The sequence below is a fragment of the Ostrinia furnacalis genome, unplaced genomic scaffold, assembly GCF_004193835.3.
Source record: "Ostrinia furnacalis isolate ACB-3 unplaced genomic scaffold, ASM419383v2 OfSCF2702, whole genome shotgun sequence".
In the NCBI taxonomy this organism is placed as follows: domain Eukaryota; kingdom Metazoa; phylum Arthropoda; class Insecta; order Lepidoptera; family Crambidae; genus Ostrinia; species Ostrinia furnacalis.
The window spans coordinates 488,418-511,951 of NW_021132941.1; the positions used below are offsets into that span (position 1 = coordinate 488,418).

Below are 23,534 nucleotides of genomic sequence, written 5' to 3' on the forward strand. Positions count from 1 at the left end.
GAACGTTCTGGTAAAAGTCGCAGGAAGAGCCTGTTTGCGGGCAGCGCAGAACCGTTTGTGGAAAACCTTGGGGGACGCCTTTGTCCAGCAGTGGACGTCATTAGGCTGAAAGAACGAGCGAATGAACGAACGTCATATCAAACTAAATGATGTAGTATCTTTGGTAATTTTGATAAGTGCTATTTTCCGTATTCACAAACATTACTATGACGTCTCACAGTGCACGTGGACGCATAGGGTGACACACAAACCAATCAAGGAGCTCTATTCAACGCTGTGCGTTCAATTTGCTGCTTCATTTAAGCAAGTATCGTTTGTGAATACGGGCGTAGGTATAACTTGATAAGACTGTACTTTGCCATTGATGTAAAACTACACAACCTTAATTCTGCAAACTGAATGGGGGCTTCATGAATGAACCAAGAGCAGCGCCATTATATGTTAATTCATTATCTAGTATCGCTAATTAGAAGCGTAATAAGTGTAAAATCGCTTCCATCCGGCCAGCAGAAGTGGGTACGGCAGGCAAAGCAAGGTGACTCCTAGTTAAGTATCATCATGATTAGACGTCATTATCATAGTTTCAGGACATACCCGGTCAAGTTAACTGCGTACCTGGCTGCCGTGACGTCACACCGACGCTCTGACGGTGTGGGTGAGTGCGAGGGAGAGTCGCATTCCAGCGAGGTGCGCAGTTGTCTCAAGTTATATATAACGTTGATTTTAATGCTCAGGTCTCAGCGCACCATTTGTATATTAACCCTTAGGCCCGGTTTTTTGATTCGTAGTTAAAATAACCAATGGTCAAATTTGACAGATGTCAAATGACAAGTGGTTAAATATCAGAAAAAAATGTTTTTCGAACAATGGTTAGCTTGACTTTTAGTACATTTTTTAACTATTAGTTTACATTTTGTTAATATTTAACCATTAGTAGCAAAATTTAACAATTAGTTATTTTAACTATGAATCAAAAAACTGGGCCTTACGCGTTGAACACTAGTTTCAAATGATATTTCCATATTATACGTCGCTTTAAACTAGTCTTCAACGAATGTGTGTAGCTATGTCAGCTTTACCATGAGCTTACCATCGCTAGCGAGTGCAAAAATCTATGAAGCAAGCTCGAAAGTAACCGCCAGGGGCGTTGTACAAACTGTCATACATTTGTGTCACTTTTTTACGCAGTTGCTAGCGAGCACACCTAATTTCAACTCATGGTAAGCACTCTGTTAGGAGTGACTCTACCAACTTCAACTCTACTATTCGTGCTAACAAATCAGTTAAATCAAGCACTCGTTCTAGGACTTAATTAGGGTTTTTATATCTATAGCTCCATCCTGTTTACGCACAGTCTTGTTCGGCGACAATAACAGGTAATATTAAATCAAGATTCTTAGGCTGAGTTGCATCATCTTACGTCAAAAGGCTGTTAAACTTCATACAAAACACACCGATTATGGTTATAGTTACGCTTAAAGTATTGTGGTGAAACTCAGTCTGTCAAATCTGCGCGCTGCTTTACACACTGGCGATTTGGAACACGGCGATGTCACGTCTCGAAAACGTAGCGTGTTCGTTACCTGCACGCTGCGATCTCGCCTCGCTGTGAAATCGCTAGTGTGAAAAGACTACACTCGTATGAGCGACTGAAAATTTGTGTATTGTATTATCTTTCACTTAGAAATTGTTATATTCTTAAATTGTGCCTAAAGATAAATCTAAAGAATAAAAATGCATTACTTACTCTTTCTTATTGTTGACTACAATGACTAGCTTCACTTTCCGAGGGCCCTTGGTCATTTTGCAGATCTCCTTGCCTTTTTCTCCCGGGCCCTGGGTCAGTATTTTTAGTAGAGGAATGTTTCCGGGGGTTCCCCTCGCAGCCAGACCGGCTGGTCCAGCCGTCACCTCGTGCACATCGTCACTAACTACCCTCCCCCATTGTCAACTCAGTCTTGATTCACTTGTCATTAATACTACACAAATCACTTCAGGTAACACTGATTTTAATACTGATCTGGAAAAGGTTTGATTTAGTCTCGAGTCGATTTCGTTTAAGGATTATGATAAAATCGATGATTTATTTTGTTAATCTTTTTATCAAAACGTGAATTTTTGTTGTGGTGGCGGAATTCGGCTTTTACACGTCAATTCTTAAAATCAAATACACATAATTTAAAACTATTTTTATTTTTACAATTTTAAATTATGTAACGCATGTGTAACACTTGTGTTCACTTAGTGATAGATGTTATCATTGTGGTGCGAAACCTGCATGAGTGAGACGTCAAGATTTCGGATGATGGACGATGATGTATATGATTTTGATAACGTATCTGGCAGGATCAAGTTTAGGCAACGTCAAATCTGAGGCTCTAGTTTTTAGGCTTATCGCTAACGAAAAGATTTAAGTCTTGCAAATATGGCGTCTTAGTTTCTGATACTTTATGTTATCAGCCTTTGGGTGGATTCGACCAAACAAGAGTAAATATTAATATCAGAATAAATCGTCAGTTTTGACATATTTCCCATACTGAAACTGTCAATGTGCCAGTTATACCAGGAGTTATTCTCGGATAAAAGATCGGGCATTACAGTGAGAAGGTTTTATTTCAAAGTTATGTGGTATTTTGAACATAAGTATTTAATGCTGAAAGCCTTCACGATAAAGTAAAACTTTGTTACAATGTCATCGCAATATTTTAATGTTAGTAAGTATAATTTATTGGATTTGATTCCATTTATTGCTGTAATGAAAGAGACGTGTTACGTTCCTCAGCTTTGTGTGAACGACAAGGAAGAAGTAGGTAATTGGATGAAAAGTCAAGAATTATCAAAGTGATTATGAATTTCTCAATGTCGTGTGATAAAGCTATTTAAATAGTTTTATTTTTGTATCAGATTCAGTTTAACATCAGGTAAGATTACTGTTAAACATCTGCTAATCAAATAAAATATACATAGTTTATTTGTGAAAACAATATCTGTTTAAATTCAAATTATTTATTGCATGTCACATGGCATGGGTAAGGGTTGATAGAACATAATTTTGTACATGTTTTTTGTTTATGCTTTGTAAGTATAACGTTGATTAATAAAATTAGGCATACTATGTCTATTTGTATAGTACTTACATTTTGATGACGTNAAGGATTATGATAAAATCGATGATTTATTTTGTTAATCTTTTTATCAAAACGTGAATTTTTGTTGTGGTGGCGGAATTCGGCTTATACACGTCAATTCTTAAAATCAAATACACATAATTTAAAACTATTTTTATTTTTACAATTTTAAATTATGTAACGCATGTGTAACACTTGTGTTCACTTGGTGATAGATGTTATCATTGTGGTGCGAAACCTTCATGAATGAGACGTCAAGATTTCGGATGATGGACGATGATGTATAGCGATTCTGATAACGTATCTATCTGGCAGGAACAAGTTTAGGCAACGTCAAATTTGAGGCTCTAGTTTTTAGGCTTATCGCCAACGAAGACTTAAGTCTTGCAAATATGGCGTCTTAGTTTCTGATACTTTATGTTATCAGCCTTAGAGTGAAAAGGTTTAATTTGAAAGTTTATGTGGTATTTTGAACATAAGTATTTAATGCTGAAAGCCTTCACGATAAAGTAAAACTTTGTTACAATTTCATCGCAATATTTCAATGTTAGTAAGTAATGAAAGGGACATGTTACGTTTCTCAAGTTTAGTTAGTTAGAAGTAATTGGAAGAAAAGTTAAGAAATCGAATTATCAATGACCGATATGTCGGCCAATAATATTTCACTCGCTAGCTCTTCAGTTACTCCATGATCATGGCGCTTGCAACAATGCCGAAATATCGGACAGCAATCCCGTCAATTATTCTATCAAAGTGATTTAATTTCACAATGCCGGGTGATATACTAAAGGAATAAATAGTTTAATTTGTGTATCAGGCTCTGATTGCGGTTAAATATCTAAATAAAAATATTTTTAAAGTTTATTAATAAAATTAGGCATACTGTGTCTATTTGTATAGTACTTACATTTTGATGTCAAAGTCAAAGTCAAAGTCAAAATTTCTTTATTTGTTTAGACTAATAAATAGTTCTTACAAATCGTCATTTTGCTCTTAAGGAGCCTCTACATGTCTCATAATCTTTTTACCCTACCAGCGCTTCGAGACCAACATTTGGCAAGTGCTGAGAAGAAGCGCCGCAACAAACTCAGTCACCACTGTCTGCCGGTTAATATAAATAAATAGAAATAGCATATAGCGGATGACGTAAAGAACCTAAGACAAATCGTCAGTCATTGGAGATTAAGTCGCGCTGTGTGCGGAAGGCCTAACTTCGTAAATATATGACGAACTCTACAATCGCTGTTACGTCTGTTTGTTCGTCTCTAATTGTGGAATGTATAATGTGTATAAGTAGTATATACAAATTGACCTAGTGACAAGTGTTAACATAATTTAAAGCATCGTTTTAAGTATTTTTTGCGGTTGTTATCTCGTAAACCGATTCACACTGCTTTGTAATTCTAGTGCGACATTGAAATGTTTGTGCTGTAAGAAAAGGGGAGTTTCTATCACTTTTATCTAAATTTATTTTATTTATTTATTACATAGCTATATTTAACCATTACATCTTTGTTTAAATAGTGTCTATCTAGATTGGTACTTCATGCATTAGTTATTTATAAAGACTTAACAGTTATGTAGAGAATCTATTTACTCGTAAATCGTAATTTATCTATTTTAAAGACTAGTTATTCACCTTTTGCTGATCATCCTGGTATCTGTCAGATAAACTACAAGTTTTGTTTTTTTAGGTTTCAGACATAGAAAATTTTAGAGAGCGATGTTAGATAAATATCTGAAATCTTTATCGGTGAACGGGCTTTATCCCGTTTTCACCGTCGATCTCAAATTTTAAATGACCCCTATGGTAACACTTAACAGGAATTTTGTTATCCTAAGGGTCACTTAAAAATTAGGGATTATTCTTCTTCATTCATCATCAGACTTTGTTTCAGGCTTTCATCTGACATACGATCAAATAACCTTGAAAACCTGTATTTTACCACATTATTATGTTATTAATACGAGTGTTCTTACGATTGTAGTAATCGGATTTGTTTCGTCAAGAATGTTTGATATAGTTAAATCCAATATCTGTAAAGCTTTATTGATGGGTCTAGTATCAAGTAAAGGTATATCAAACGTGACGTGTGAAATTGATTTATTTATTTACGAAAAACCAAGCGTTACAAAAAATACAAAGTACTTATCAATTGGTAAAACTTTGATAAGTTGTCACCATTTCACAGTATCTTTTGTCAGTCCTACTGGGCTAAGAGCCAATGAACGCCAGACTGTATTATTTTGTAAAAACTGAAAGTTTGTCAGCGCATGCTCCCATTATATAAGTGAGAACGTTGGGATGAAGTTTGGGTTATGGTGGCTTTGGCAGCTACCCTAAAAACATGTCTGGCAAAGGTTTGGAACGGTCAAAACTATCTGGCTGAAGAGGAAACAACATCTTATAATGTTTCTCAAATTCTTAGCGTGAAAATTCGAATTTATAACAGTGTTGGTACATTTTTTTCTATTCAGTGTTTTCAGAGTGAAGGTTTGGGAAGAACATGCAATTTTTTATGATTACTCGTATCTTTCAGTCTCGTAACTAGCAATTTAAAAGTAAATTCTTACATAAATTGCATAAAAAAGATGCAAAAGTGGCCTATTTACGTAACGGATTACCGTTATCGTTATCACTGACAGACAAGATTGAGAGCGAAAGGGCTAGTCTGCGATTAGGTAGGTATATAATGTATTACCTAGACAGAATTTCGTGCATTTTCACTGGCTTTGCACCAAATATACCGCTAGCTACCGATGTTTTGACATGCAGTTTAATATAATGTTTGGTAGTGTTATAGCGTCTAACTTTTATAATATTGCATTGGATCTTTCATTATGTAAATACGAGTAATTACGTATAAGTACCTACTCGTATCTTTATAAAAATTGTTTTGCTGAGCACAAAACTCGAGAGCCAAGGGGTTTTCTGGAAAGGAAATTAGAAAAACTGAAATTCATACGAGAAGAAGGTAGTTACTATCATGGACCTATAAAAAAAGGCGGACGGAACTCGCGCTACAACAAAACTGTGACGCAAAATTTTGGCGTTTGTCTATTGTGTGAGTGAATTTAGGGATGCCATGTTAGCCAAAACATTTTACCCATTTATTTTAAGAAAAACATAGATCGGCAGATGTTACTTGGAAATGTAGACAGAATTATTCCGTGCCATTTTAAAAGGATGAAAGGTGTATGCGTTGAGGTAGGCGCGAAATTTTTAATGTTCAAATTTTCTTACATTGTTTGCAAGTCAGTGTGTCAGGGTATGTACATAATGTTGATCAAAAATAATTCACGCAGTTACAAATTACGAATCTTGTGTACATTATAATCATAATCTTATGCATCATCAATATATTATTATTATCTCTGATAGATATTTTTTAACATACAACCTGACACTGACTTGCAATCAATGTAAGAAAATTTGAATTTCGCAGTTCCACATTTTTGGGAAGGATCAAATTTGCCTATGAAAATATATCCCATTAAAACACAATAATTATGATAAATTATTTTATTTCCATAGTATGCGTAATACATAACTAAAAAGTCCTAAAATCATTATTAATTTCCCATATTTCGGGTAATTTTCCCACGTAAATAACTGAGAACACTGGTCTTTGACGTATTATTTTTTCGAGTGAATGACGTTTGATTTCAATTAATTTCAATATTTTAATGTCGGGAAATAAGTGATTGGATTATTATTTTACCTGTGAAATGTGATTCCTTAATTTTTGTTTGTTCGAACAGAACGGTTTTTACACCGTGGGAATTCCTAAGTATACTATAACCTGCCCAGGAGTATGAAAAATAATTGTACCAAGTTTCGTTAAAATCCGTCGAGTAGTTTTTGTTTTTTTCTTATGAATTTTGATGGCCAGAACTGGCACATGACTGTGGCCAGAAATGGGGTAAAGCTGGCCAAAAATGGCACAAATTCCCATTTCTTTTTCTTTTCTACAGGATTATTTTTCCATTGAATCATTATGAAAAAAAATGTATCCTTAGGCTAGATCTAAATATATTTAATCACTTTTTACAAGAAATAAGTCCGTGATAACAAAAACTGTAAAATGATATAGCCTCAAAGTCTAAAAAATTCTTATAATGGCCAAAACCGGGTCACCTGCCCTACTTATCAATTGGTAAAACTTTGATAAGTTGTCACCATTTTACAGTAGGTATCTTTTGTCAGTCCTACTGGACTAAGAGCCAGTGAACGCCAAACTGTATTATTTTGTAAAAGATGAAAGTTTGTCAGCGCATGCTCCCATTATAAGTAAGAACGTTAGATCAATATGGAGTTTAGATTATAGTGGCTTTTTTACCCTAAAAAACTTGTCTGGCAAAGGTTTGGAACGGTCAAAACTATCTGGCTGAAGAGGAAACAACATCTTATTATGTTTAACAAATTCTTATAGCGTGAAAATTCGAATTTGTAACAGTGTTGGTATACATTTTGTCGGCCGTTTGGTGTAGTGGTTCGAAACAGACTACTATTCCGGAGGTAGCAGGTTCGATTCCCGCACAGTACAAACATTTGTGAACATATTTGTTTGTATTGGACTGGGTGTTTTCTATGTATAATAAGTATGTATTTACAAAAAAAAATATTTAAGTATGTTTATATCCGTTGTCTAGTACCCATAGTACTAGCTTTGCTTAGTTTGGGACAAAAAGCGCAGTGTAAAATGTCCAAGGATATTTATTATTTTTCCGTTCAGAGTTTTCAGAGTGAAGGTTTGGGAAGAACATACAATCTTTTATGATTATTCATATCTTTCAGTTTCGTAACTAGCAATTTAAAAGTAAATTCTTACATAAATTGCATAAAAGAGATGCAAAAGTGGCCTATTTACGTAACGGATTACCGTTATCGTTATCACTGACAGACAAGATTGAGAGCGAATGGGCTAGTCTGTGATTAGGTAGGTATATAATGTATTACCTGGATAGAATTTCGTGCATTTTCATTGGCTTTGCACCAAATATACCGCTAGCTACCGATGTTTTGACATCCAGTTTAATATAATGTTTGGTAGTGTTATAGCGTCTTACTTTTATAATATTGCATTGGATCTTTTATTACGTAAATACGATTATACCTTTCTTTATAAAAAATGTTTTGCTGAGCACAAAACTCAAGATCTAAAGGGTTTTCTGGAAAAAATAATTAGAAAAACTGAAATCCACATGGGAAGAAGGTACTTTCTATTTTATTTTTCATTTTGAATAGTACTTAAATTATTTTACTCTTATTAGTATAAAGTTATTTTCAGGGTATTTAAACACGTCCTACCACTACTTTGGGACAACTTATCAATACATTCCTACGTTATTTTAACGAAAAAATACTTGCAGAGATTTGTAGATACAAAAATTCCTTCAGCTTATACGAGTAAAGCAAGGCTGGGCGTTATCTTAATCCATAAAATTAAACGCTTAAAGTAAACCACATTGATAATAATTAAAAACTCAAGGATTAGAATAGAACAGTAACTAGTAGGTAGTCCAGAATTTCATAGATATGAGAGTACCTACAGCTGTTTACGTATATGTAGGCCAAAAGTAAATACTAATATTTTTTTTCGTTTCTCTTTAATTTATTTTATTTAATGTAGTACCTAAGTTAAAGTAATCATTAAACTAGTACTTTTTTTTATTAAATACAGCTGTACTCGAATTACATGAAATTATTTTTATCTCTACTCTCCCCGGCTTAGTAACTTCTTGCATAATTTAAATTTACTACGCCATCTTAATCTTTTATACTTAGTGTAATTATGTGTATTTAATAACAATTAACGTGATAACATCTTTTTATATGAGATAATGGTATTATGACGTATGAACATCATTCATGTTAAATTGTACACTATCAAGTCGTCATGAAAGTGACGATCCCATTTAATGAATCGAAAACACTTGTATAAAAAATTTGACAGTTGTGTTAATTATAAACGGGACTATTCCCACGTTTCCCACCTCTCTTTCCCACCACTGCAACTCCTGTGTAGCCAGGATCTACAGCTTGACCGCCAATAAAAACCCAACCAGTGAAGGTCAAGTTTGTCCCGGGGGAAAGTTAAGCTGTCATTGGACCCGCAACGAAATTAATCAGAAGAACATAGGAGTTCGAAGTTAAGGTTCGATTTCCCTCCGTTGCAAAGCCTTTGCTTTGCTTTATGTTAATTATAGAGAAATTCCATATTTTGTCCATAATAATGTCTGGCAGGTTATTAACGTGTGTTTGTCTCAAGAAATTATATCAATTGACTTTGAAGTGCCTAAAATTAGCGACATAGAGCCAAAGTTTATAGGAGTGCATGAAAATAGTTTTCTCTATTTTAAGATAAACAAGAAACCTTAAGTAAGTAAACGGTACGTCCTTGATATGATAAATTGTGGGAGGTCTTTAGCATTATCTTCTCCTGAAATGAAGTTTGAAGGAACTCTAACATCGTTCGTTTCAGTCAAATGACGTCCACTGCTGGACAAAGGCCTCCGTCAAGGATTTCTGCATGTTGTTGCAATTTTCAAAGTGGGCTAAAACTGATAAAAGGTCATAAAATCTGTCTTACATAATTTACAATCGTTTGACTGTAGTAAGATACATAGGTATCTGTTATTTACCACTCAGTGTGTGATAAAATAGAACAAAGAGTTAATATTAGCCTGAACAATAACAAGTTTACAACAAAGTATCAATGTTCTAATGAATACATTATTTCAAATCACGATTTTTCAGTCCAAACCAGCTTTGTTGTTTTCAGGCTATATTACTGTAAAACGAAAAACATTTACGGAAGTAGTCAAGGTAGAGACTGTAAGCTAAACACTGTAGCTTAAGTAGTTGAAATAAATGCAAAAAAATGTAAAATTAAAAGTAATTTTATTTTTGCAATTAGGCTTTTCAAAGGCACTTTTACACGTCCCAGTATTAACTCTATCACTGCTTCGGGACAATAAATGGGCCAGTGCTGAAAAGAAGAATACTTGTAGTGTATTAAATTGACGTTTCTGATATAGATTATTATTGGCTTTATAGTGATTTCTTAGTACCTACCTAGCTTAAAGGGCTTAAATGTATTTTATCGTAATCGTAACCCTTTACACTAATTCCTGTCTAGGTTAACTTACGAGTAAGCTATGAGTTCAGCGAAAATAATCTTCCAAGGTTTTTGTTTTGAAATATTACTTTAAATCGATGCATGAAAACGTTTTATTTTCATTTTCTTTTAGACAGATTTTTTATTTAATAGATCCCTATAATTTTGATTGACTATTTATTCATAAAAAATAAGGATTTAACATGTTTTTTCCAGGTGCTTTTTTGCTGTCTGTATTTGTGTTTATTCTTTTTTTTTATATGTTTTCGTGTGAAATAAAGTTTTTCTCATTCCTCTCTAATAATTAATTTGTAAATATTTATAAGTAATTTAGTTTAACAGAGCTATCGTTACACGATAAACAAAAGAATGGGCACGTGACCGCACCACGTGACGCAATTATGCGCGGGAGTGCATGGGAGCTATCGCTAGAGCCTCTTGAGAGGGCTTTACACCTATCGATTAGAGACACGTGAGTGTAAAAAACTTATTTTTAAATAAAAGTCAAAAATATCTTTATTTGTAGAGACTAATTAAATAAGTTCTTACAAATCGTCAAACGCTCTTAGGGAACCTTAACATGTCTCATTATTTTTTTGCCCTGCCCTTTAAGTGCTGATTATAGTGTTCGGTAGTATCAGAGAACATATAAAGAGGTTACTATTATCTTTAATCCGTACTAATATTAATAAATGCTAAGGGAATTCTGTCTGTATGTTTGTTACCTTTTTGATAGAGATAGTTTGAGACCCAGGCAAACATTTTGGATATATTTTATCCTGTACCTATTTCAAAGGGTCGACACGCGCGAGTTTATCGCCCGTATTCACAAACATTACTATGAGATCTCACAGTGCGCGTGGACGCACAGGGTGGCACACGAACCAATCACAGAGCTTTACTCAATGCTGTGAGTTCGATTTTCTGATTTACTTAAGCAAGCACCATTTGTAAATACAGACGTATGTCTTTTTTAACAGGCCGAAATTCAAACGGGTTAAGCTAGTTTATTGTTAACACTTTGCATTCGAAGACATATTTTTTAAACAGCAGTTTTTACAATATTTTAAAAAGGTAAACTCTACTTTAAGGGAAAAATTTAATAATCATATTGTCTGACGCGGACAATAAGAATTTATGATCTAACAGGAAAAAGGCTACCACAAATCTAACACCTTCACTGGATTTCGTGTGAAATTAATATTTAAGGATGAAGGTACATAATGAACCTTAAATGGTTGTAAAAGGTGTGATTTTGCAACAAAAAATATAATATAGTTAGTGTTGGTGACTGTACATAAAATACATAGGAGTGCGTCAACTGTTATGTACATTGTTTTAGTAGGTACCACAAACTCATTGTTTAGGATTAGTAATTTAGATAGTAAATAGTGTATTAACTAACAACAAATTTATCCATGACGAATTCATTTTAGGTAAAAACTTATAGTTTTAGGTAGGTACTGGTAGTATTTTCGTCGGCCGTTTGGTGTAGTGGTTCGAAACGGACTACTATTCTGGAGGTAGCGGGTTCGATTCCCGCACAGTACAAACATTTGTGTGCATGAACATATTTGTATGTATTGGACTGGGTGTTTTCTATGTATAATAAGTATGTATTTACAAAAAAAAGTATTTAAGTATGTTTATATCCGTTGTCTAGTACCTATATTACAAGCTTTGCTTAGTTTGGGACTAGAAGCGCAGTGTAAAATGTCTAAGGATATTTATAGGAAAGGATATTTATTATTATTATTTCCAGTCGTAGTGTAAATTATGTAAATAACAGCGTCACGCGAGGTATTAATCGCTATAAGTATTGTAATACCTGGTAATACTGAAATCGATATCTGATGAGAGGTTTAGTAGTTGTTGTAGTATGAAGTAGTTAATAGTAATTAAGTAGGTAAGTACCTTTACATATTGTTTTCGCAAACATCTTTGAATTTTTTTTTATATTTGCAACAGATTCTTATTTATTTATTTATTTATTTGGTTCACCAATACATTGTTACACTAATACATTTTAGTTTATCAAATACAATTATTAGGACTAAGTGTACAACTATAAGTAGGTAAACACCACATGTATAAGTGAGTTGTTAAAGAGTGTAGGTATCTAAGTAAATTTTAATGCAACAATTAATAGTGAATATTTTTTGTTGATATGGAAAGAATAGGGATTAATCGATTTATCTGAAGCTTAATTTTGTGGATAGATGTGCAAAATAGGGATAGTTGGTCGCAGTATTTATTATGAAGCTTACAGAGTCTCGAGACCGGGGAATTGGAAACTAGCACGGATTTTCGGAAAGGAGGACTTAATCGCGAGGAGTCTTGCTAAGACTGTGTGCGTGGAGAATAAATGACCAGGTGATGATGATCAATCATAAAGTTAAGTCAATTCTAATCAATTAGTCAGGGTTGTACCATCTTACTTTAACTTAGACAAACGTCCAAAATCTGTCAAACTCCATACAAAAAGCACCGGTTATCGTCATAGTTACCGTTAAACTAAGTGCAACTCGGCCTTAAACTTCACAATTAGACAAGAATTACTTTTATTCCTTTAAGGATTTTTCCATCAAAACTTAGTTTAAGCACGTCCTTTCCTCTTCCTTTTTGATAAAAACAATTATCTAAACAAGATTACCGTTGTAGCGACCTTTGGACGGCCTTTTATCCGGTTGAAGAAAGATGAGTAATGTTTTGACCGCGACAAATCCTAAGGTAAAACTGAAGTAGTTTGCATGAAATCAGTACTTATTGGATAATTTATTCGTTTTACTGACTCTGTGAAGAATCAAACTGTTACATTTTCGATTAATTTAATAACAAATATCATGGAGATACAGGGCCAACTAGTTTCAAAATATGCAAAGGGGTACCTGACTATTTTTTTAAAAACAGATTATACATATTCATGCATGAAAATGTTTGTCTTGTGTGGGAATTGATCCCGTGAACTACGTTACTGTAGCCGATTTATAAACCACTGCCAAATTAGTTATTAAATAATAAGCAAATGAATGGGACTAATAATACCTAAGTATTGTTTATGATACCTATGTATTATTAATTAAAAGTTTACTGAAATCATTGATGAGTAACAGCATGCGTAAATAAATTGTATTAAATCACTATGTGACTAATTTTACATAACAGTAACAAAGGAAACAATATTAAAAATAAGTAAAGAAAACATTTAAGAGCACCAAATAAATGTAATAACCTAATTAATTATTATTGTTCAAATAACAATGATTCAATATTAATAATGTATCATGTAGTTACGTGTTGATTAAAATTGTGCCTTATTATTACAACTTTTTAAAAACAACAGTGTAAAAAATAACATTTTCCTGATTGTTGTTATTTTAACAAAATGTAGAGAAATCTGTGCCTTTAATAAGGCATGGCCTTTTATAAGGGACAATATTATTTGATCCTCTAAAAACTAATTGATCTTTTTTGTATGTGCACTTTTAAAAATAAATGATGTTTTTTATTATATTTTATCTTTATATTAATTATTGGGTCTATATTAGTTGATCTACGGATAAATTATGAATGATCTTCATTAAAGGTAACATAATATTTATGTTTAGTATACTCTTTTAATATTTGGTAAACAAAAATAATATTTGATCCTCTTTTTTAGTTATTGATCTTTAATTTTGTTAATTTGATGATTTTTATATCAAGTTTGCCTTTTATTATTGATCACCTAATAAATACATTTCGATCTATGTATAACTTAACTTTAAAATATATTTGATCTAACAAAAAATATTATTGGTTAATATTTTTAATTAAAAAATATCTTTTAATTTACGCGGTACTTTGTGGTTGAGTAACAATCGTCCGTCATTGGTTACTGAGTTGGCCAAGGGCTTAGCGGCCAATAAGCAAGCAGAATAGTACATTGCCCTGTTTGTTTAAATTACAAGCTTTGCTTAGTTTGGGACTAGAGGCGCTATGTAAAATAATTTCTTACTTCTGACATCCCTGAACCCGACATCATAATTTTTACCTCTTTATTTTTTTCAAATCGCAAGGTTGATTTTCTCTTAGTATACCGATCTCGACCGTGATCAGTGACCATAAAGTCATCTGTCAACGGGTCGATTAGACACGATAAAAGCACTAAACGATATTTGTTTACTTTTAGTGCGACATCGGGTCGTAAGGACCTGATAAGTTTTTTTTTTCAAATATTTACTGTGTTTGACGAAACAATTGCAAAACAATATTTATCTTTCGTACTACTGAAAAGACCGAATATATCCATCCCGCACCAACGCATCCAGCACCTAAGGTCAATTCGACCCGATAACGCAGTGTGAACGTGTTAAGTATGCTTTTTTAATAAAAAAAAATCTTTGAACATCAAGTGCCTTTAAATAGTTTCCATCCTTTGACTACAACTTAATAAAAATAAGTACCATAACATAATTATTTTGAAGATTATTTGATATAGACAAAAAATAATTTATACAAATCGAATTATTTAAAAAAGTATCACAATATTGAATATTTGGTGCTCATTTCTTTTATTTTTGAGGACCAACAAGTAACGATCAGATATAATTTTTACATCTCAAATTTTTTTTGCGTAGTTCAAAAGAGGTTAAAATATCGATCGATTTTATTTATTTTATGTCTCAAAGAAAGAGGATCAATCATTAAAATAGACGACCAAATAGATTTTTTTATTTGCCGTTTTTGCTAATTTAAAAAGATCATTTAAATACATGCCCTTTTATAATAATTATGGATAATAAAGCAGTGTAGGTATTAGGTGTCGACAATATTCACATGTTTAACATGGATAAAAACATACCTACAAAAAAAATTCATATAAATCACGATAGTAACTGTCTGTGACCAATTTTGGTAGAGATGGATTGGACATTAGTATAATAGGCAAAATGAGAAGGACGTATACCTAATGCACCTATTTTTTTAAAGGTTCGTTCGAGGTGGCGATTCTACTGATTTCTACTGATCGCCATCGCCATCGCTATCGCGCACGCGGGCTCCACGCGTTGATTTGGTCGAACCTTAAATCCTTGAAGATGTGAATTGAGCATCTGACAACCCAGGATAGACTGTCCTGGAGCCGCAGAACAACCAGAGCCGACCCCATATAATGGGAAATGGCTAATACAAAGAAGAAGAAGAAGATGTAAATTGGGGATTGAAAAAATCATATCTTAAGATAGATATTAGTGACAGTTTTTTGCGCTGCTTCTTTTCAGCACTGGCCGATTTATTGTCCCGAAGCAGTGGTAGCGTTAATACTGGGACGTGTAAAAGTGCTTTTTAAAGGCCTATTTGCAAAAATAAATGTTTTTAAGCGTTTAGTTACTTATTAATCTTTTGAATAAAATTTCAGTGACAGCAAGAGATCCACGCGAGCAAACCCACGGGTAAAAACAAATACCTACCACAACACAATAAGAACAAAACATTGAAAACACGCCTTTTCCTTAAGCCGTGAAATACGTGAGGCTTCACAATCAGAACTCAATAAATACTAAGTCAAATATTGTGGCGCGCGCACAATGGCGGGCGCCTACAAAACAGGGTAACGCTTATTTATGGTATAGCAAACAGGTTAAAAATGTGGCAAGTGTGATTCGAAGTAGAGTGTAGAGCTCTGGAGACGTTTATTATTTATGATTATCAAATGACTATTATTAGTTTTAAACTATTACAAAATGAAATATTCACAAAATTAGAAAAATAAACAAACCGCTGATTTTGACAATTCGTTTGCCCAAAAATATTTCGTATTTCGGTAAATTTCTTTCTTCAAGAAACAATTTAATAGCAATACTAAAACTTGAGCAGTCCAGTATACCGTGGTCAGATTGTCTTCAACTTCAGGAAAACAAAAGCTACTTTAACTATCGAAACTCTATTCCAAAATAGGAGTTAATATGTGTCGTAAAACATTAAAAACCTTAAAAGTATATCTCTACTTACTAACCACCTTGTTGTTGCCGTCACAAGGCCCATGTCATGGGAGGAGTCTACTTAATAACATGGGCATATTTTACCATGTTTTCTTTTTGCCATGGAATTCTTACAATCCTGTGATTTATAACATAACTAATTCATTTGCTTACAGAAATCAAAGCAATTCGATCGTTCTTAAAAAAACATCAAGAAGTGTGTACCTTCAGTGTTACTAAAATCAAGTGTTCGTGGGGATTTACTAATAAAATCAAAATAAATTGACATCTTTCATCAACAGCTGATGTTAAACTTAATAATTTACAACCTGAAAAAAATCTGCGATATGTTACGAGTAAGCTAATGTTTATAGGAGCAAGCTATAAACTCCTTAGAGCTTTTAATGTTTTGGAATTTGAAAACAAGAAAATGAAGAGGTTTGAAAAACAGACAAGATGGTTGACAAATGGTGAATGAGTTATTTGCGTTCCTTCTTCGCAACTCTGTCTCATTTATTGGCCCTAAGTAGTGGTAGGGTTAAAATAATACTGGGATATGTAAAAGCGCTTTTTAAAAGTCTACTTTCAGATAATAAATAACTTTTATAAATCTACGGAACCCCAACCGATGAGGCAACCGTAGACGAGCACAAATACCGATAATGAGAGGGTAAATAAACATCCACAGATAAGATGCGACTGAAGACGATCAAACACTACTGTAAGCGCTACTTGACCTACTGAACAGTGTGGAATCTGTCGTTGAGAAAGGAGAAATGACAAAATGTGTCCAGGTGGTTCAGGGTTCTGGCAATTTGAGTGACAAATCTATAGTCCGACTAAGATGGTGAATAACTGCCTAAATAAATACAAATATTTCAAAGTTCCTAATTGACATCGTATTTCACAGTGGTGGAAAATATAAAGTTATCATAAAGTAATCAATACAACCAATAAACCTGAAAAGGATAGTCAATCTGATAATCGAGAAGTGGCGCTATCTCTTATTACTGAGTTAGCATGGCAAAAGTTAAATAATCGGTAACTTTTAGTACAACATAAAGTCATGAAAAGCTTATAAATTTAGGCGCCAATTTGGTAAAATCGTAGTAGAAGTAGCAGAATCAAATCCAAATTGAATATTTGATAAAAAATAACAAACACGAGTACAGTCAATCAAAGCGTAAAAATAAAGTAATAACATTGATAAAAGGACTTAAAATATTGGAAACCTGCGTTTCTGTCTTAATGGATTACATATTGATTTATTACATACTCAATCCTCATAATCTGCAGATAGTGGATATTATATCACTGTAATTAATTACAACGCTCATTGATCACTTTGTAATTTGTAACCTATTTACCTCAATATTTTGTTTGTTAAGTTTTTATGAAGATTAATATTAAAAACACTACACAAAACTGTGACACTGTTTTAGGAATGACTGAATATTCGGTAAATCTACTTATTTATTTATTTATTTTAAAATCTTTATTGCACACATAAAAAACAGTGATACAACAGGCGAGCTTAATGCCATGTGGCATTCTCTTCCAGCTTACCAGAAAATTAGACAAAACAGAGAATTTAAGTAGGTAGCACTTACTCTACATTTAGGGTGATGTTTATATGTAGAGGTGACAGCACATCAAATACATTTTTTTGTTGCAAAGTAACCTACGTGTATTTCTATTGGGCGGGGTATACATCTTGTATAGATCGTGGAGCTGATATGGCCATTGGGGTAGAAAAGTTTTCGAGTAGCGACCACAAGCTAGACGACGTAGTGTGGGCAGGATCCTACTAGATGGACTGATAAACTGGTGATGGTCGCAAGAAGCACCTGGATGCGGATATAGCAGGATTGGTGTTTGTGGAAATCTTTGGGGAGACCTTTGTCCAGCAGTGGACGTCATTTGGCTGAAATGAACGTTAAAAAATCGTAGAAAGTAGTTGAATAAACCTTCTGTATCTAGAGAAATCAGAATAAATGATTTCAGGCTTAGGGCACCATAAAAAATCAATGTAGTGATGTCCCTACTTATTCTAAATTTGGGATTATAGATCATCCACAGACGCGCCTCACTAATTTTTAGTCGAGGGAAGAACGGTGTGCAGTTTTATCCAAGCAATCTGAGCGTCATTATTTAAGAGTGCGTGTGCACTCATGGATAATTTAGCGTGTACCGATAACACTCAAACATTAGCGGGAGAATGGCGGGGCGCGTCTTCGTGGATGAAACGATATAGTCGATAGATTTTTGTTTCAAATTAGCACCTATTGCAAGCACATAAGTGGCCATAGTGTAGCTTGAAGTGTTTTCTATGAGCAAATAAATTGAATTCCAGTGATGAATAACACCAGCACTTGATTTTTCCTGTCTTACAATCGTGTTATCGCCTCACTCATTGTTTGTACGTGACAGCTTGGAGTTAAGATTAGACAAATTCTTGTTCTCGTCTCACTTGAGTTAGATAAAAGGCTAGAATAAATCCGTTTTGTCTTAGAACTGTGGTGCAATGACAAATACTCGTAATATGTACGGATTCAATAAATAATGTTTTTTTGTTGTTGTACTCGTAATAGGTACGATTTTGTGACGGGAATGTACAATAGTTTGATAATGTGACAAAAAGAAGTAAAATTTTATGAATTATGACCAATCAGATATCTTTTAGTTTCGTATAGTTCAAACCCAATGAAAAATCTAGAATTTCTATTGTGGTTGATGGGTTAGCGTGTGTTGATTCCTGGTAATAAAACACGATTTTGGCTTATTGTGTACCTACTTATGAACATAATGAAATCCTGAGTGCCTATTTTGATTCTTCTCAAAGACATAGTCCGGCATAAAATAAAAGATCTTAGGTAGACTGTATAAAAGACTATTTTGTCCTACAAAGTTGCTACACTTACTATGCTATTTTAATGTATGAATCCGTAAGAAAGAGCGTTTCAATGATATCTCAACGTAATGCACGCGCGAGGTCAGTCCGGCTGTTTATCAAACAATCAACAAATTATCGCGACAGGCACAGATTTTGGTTATTTCATTTATTATCGTTATCAAATGATACCGATTTGCTGCACATAGTACGAGTGATCTGAGTTAGTTACTAGACTAGACTAAATACATATACGAAGATGTAAGCCACAAGGCTGGGTTGCACGGTCTTACTTCAAAATACTACAGTCAAATTAGTGGCTAAGTGAAATGTGTTTATGTGCCCTGTAAACTAACATTATACTCGTAGTGTAAGATAAGTAGTAATAAAAAAAATTGTGTGGGTCGTACTATTTAACCAACTTCATTTCAACAAGGTTTCAAAACGTCAAAATTGACGCTAACAACAATTATTGTTAGTTATCGAAAGTGTTATTTTTTATGTAATTAAAGCACAGCTATAGAGTTGTTTTGCAAAATTTTACATTAATTTTTACTTTCACTAATAGGTAGTAAGCTGTAACCAACCGTAAGAGTTTTGAATTAAAAAAACATTTATTTTTGAAAGTTGTTGTATTTGTTCATAAAAACGTTTGGACAGAACTAGTTTGTGTAGATTAGAATATAGAAGTGATAATCCAGTAAAGAATATTACATTGAATAAAACACGACTGCGTGATAAAATAATCGTAATCTTAACCGAGATAAATCCATGGTTCATATGGAAGTCTCAAGGTTGTACGCGATAGATTCACGATAGTTTTTATTATTTTACCGTTCGCTCATTGTCTAGTGGTTAGGTAATTGGTACTTTACCTTAGAAAGATGGGACATTAACTATGAGGTCTCACAGTGCTCGTGGACGCACAGCGTCACATACGAACCAATCAATCGATTCGCTGCTTCACTTAAGCAAGCATCGTTTGTGAATACGGGTGTTAGCATGATTGGTTAGTTAACACTCTACGTTTAGAATACTGGCACCTTAGGAAAATGGGACGACGAAATGGAAAAAAAATCTTCGCAGTGTCCTGCGATCGATTTGTCCGAATTTGGAATTTGAATTTCAAACACACACTTGTGTGTTCACATGACTGTCCAGTTTTGCGGGATTGCCGCGGGATAAGTCCTTATTCTCAATATTAAAAAATGAAAATCGACTTTATATGCAGGACAAGGCAGGTATTTGACCGCAATCGTACCTGGTGTTAAGTGGGATGCAGTCTAGGATGGTACACATCTGCTCTGTAAGTGCCTATTCACTCTCGCCTTGAAAAGGCCCTGATTATAGTAGGTATTCAGGAAAGACAGCATAAATTTTCGTGTAATAGGACCAATTGCACAACCATTGGTTAAACCGTCAATCAAACCCGCGTTTAAAAGAACAGATAAACACAGACGTGTTGTCAACATAGATAGAGTGACAGCGTTTTTCAATGTTAACATCTGATAGTTGGTCGGGAAGAAAAGATTCTTTTGATATTATTTCGGAGTCTTATCATGGATACACAAGTATAAGATACATTATCTAACTGTCATACAAAATCTCTTTATTTGTGAAATACTGAGCTCGGCAACTGGTGATTCAACGTGGTTCAGATATGAATAAAATCGTGGAAACGTTGTGGAGGCCACATAAAAAAGCTTAGTTAAACTTAACTATATCATTTTTCAATATACTCGTATTTGTATAGTTGATCCCAGGACCTGCTAGATATTATCAGATTGACAGAAAACTCATGAACCTAATGTCATTTCCATGTTTAGAAAAAAAAAACTAGGTGACTTTACACCCAAACGAAACAACTTCAAATATTTTCATTTAATAGTTAAATATCTTTAACTTTAACTTAATTACCTACTTTAGTTTAACTTACAGGGCAGATATGTACCATCTTAGACTGCATCTCACTTAACACCAGGTGCGATTGCGGTCAAAAACCTGACTTGTCTAGCATAAAAAAAATCTTATGTGCTTGAACATTATCATAATGTACATGAATGAAATGTACGCTATTTTTATTTTAGTACATTGGCAATTCTTTTACTAAGAAAATGCCTGAAAATGTTAATGTTCTATTAGTACGTCCGATTTAAAATCCGAACATTAAAAACAAAAGCCAGCTTAAGTAATCTGCACTAATTACCGTCTTCAACTCTAATTATACAATTAACACTGAAAATGTTCATTTGGTTCGCAGCTTACATCACTAGTGTCCTCTACGTTGACACTCGGTCAATTGTGAAGTTAATCGCCGGTTTAACTAACAAAGCTTTGTGTCGAATTTTCACTAATTACCAGAAACGGTGCGGAATAACTAACTATAGTTAAGTATGGTTAAGCAAACCGTCACGGCGCGGAAGGTCTTTGCGTTTCGTGTGGTTAACACTTGCTTCACTGAATGTCAATAATTGAGTCAAAGTCACTGTTTTTGTCACTTCATTAATATAATTTGTAACGCATATAGTGTAAAATTAACCCATGTTTAATCGTTTACAGTTATTTTACGTAAATGAGCCTTTAAAAAGCGCTTTTACAGGGACATTGAAAGCTTTCGCCTTACCGTGCTTCAGAGTATACAGTTTCACCAATTTAAGGTGAATTTGACAGCTTATTAAGTGACACTAGATGCTTAAAGTTCACCTGTTAATGACTGATGATGAATTATAAAATATTTAAAAAAATGCTGTTGTTTACACTTTAACCATTGTATTAAACTTTGGAGTCAACCTTTTTAACTGGCTTAAAACTTATCACATAAGATACTTAGCCATAAAAGCATGTTATTGATCTAAGAATAAGTAAAAATGTATGTTCACATCACTTAAAGCGAGACTACATAATGGTCTCGTCAAATATGCCTGAAATCTGCATTATAATTCACGACAAACATCACCAAGTTTTAAAAACTAAATCCCGCAAAAAATCCGCGTCCACCACAACATGACGTCACTTTCGATTTCTTAAAAACTTAATTGAAAACGTAAATCATTAAATAAAGGTCAAAAGAAAACTTGCAAGGAAAAGCCGATCCTTTCAGACAAACAAGTTATAATTAATATTCTCATTTGTCACCTGTAACGTCCTTCAGTAAACCGTTGATTCGTCACACGAATAAATCGAGTTAAAACATCGAATCGATCGAGTTGAGACGCGGTGAATGGCGAGCGACGTGGGCTCGCGTCAGAAAGCCGAATGACACTGAGTACTACGCCGGTGTTATCGTAAAAAACAAATAACAGACATGATAAGTAAAAACTGACGGACGGACGACATGATAGTACGGGCCTGGCGCTCGTCGCGGTCAGTCGCATCTTCGATCTTTTTTTTTCATAACGGTCAATATCAGTTATTAAGTTTGTTTTTGTTAATTTGTGTCTTGAAAATCTAAGGCTCAGTTGCACCACCTAACTTTAACCGTAACTATAACGATAACCGGTGTTTTTGTATGAATTTTGACAGATTTCTGACGTCTGTTAAAGTTAAAGAAAGATGGTGCAAACCAGCCATAATCTCTATGAACTCTATCTGCATTTTCGTGTAATCTTTTGACCAACCAGTTTTATTCTTTTCTTTTTCAGATACGTAAAAAAGAGACTTGTCACAATCGAAACTTTTTTAAAAACAAAAGCAAAACGTCAATTTCTAAATTTGAAAGTTCTAAAGCTGTTCTTTTCAGAGTGGAAAAAAGTTTGTAATTTTATCTGTAGTTTTTTTGTGATCCAGCCAGTATGTTTACAAAACATTAGAATACATGTTCTCTATTCAAATTAAAAGAAAAATAAAGTCTGTGAAATAGAAATTATGACCAAATTCATTGAGTATCATCAATGAATGATTGAATTGATTTTTTTTAGTTCAAATCCGCAATTTTAATTTATTAATATAATTTTATGTTTAAACATAGTAAATGCACTGCCAAGAATGCATTTTTATCTAAGATAAAAATAATTCGACACGTGCATGCAGATCATACGATTTTTACTGATAAACTAAACTATTGCGAAGTAAATTAATTATTTTGCTGTACCTAACATGGATGTAATACAATTCCATGAATTCACAAGGATTTATTCATCATTCACACACAGTTGCTATGTTACAGCCTACATAGGAGTACAGTAGGATCGCTCATGTTATAAATGTCAAGCTAAAAAATGTGGCATCTTATGTAATTCTAATAAGTGTTATTTTGGAATAAATATGTACCTATAGTCTGATGTGCTGTCTCTAACACACTTACAATATTATAGCCACAATAGCCGAACCCGAACGGTGAAGGGGTCGGAGTGGCCGACTCGAGATCCGAGGAACGCGGGTTCGAATCCCACCGCCGCTCGACTATTGTGGTGAGCCCACTCGTAACACAAGGGGC

General features: G+C 33.8%; 1 long non-coding RNA gene across 1 annotated transcript; it reads right to left on the bottom strand.

The window, feature by feature from the left end:
* Positions 1 to 1,802: 1,802 nt before the first annotated feature.
* Positions 1,803 to 22,348, bottom strand: LOC114356228 (uncharacterized). Its single transcript, XR_003656201.1, has 2 exons — positions 22,235 to 22,348; positions 1,803 to 2,020 (listed from the first exon to the last, which is right to left on the bottom strand). It is a non-coding gene; the product is annotated as an uncharacterized LOC114356228 (long non-coding RNA).
* Between the last annotated feature and the right edge of the window lie 1,186 nt (positions 22,349 to 23,534).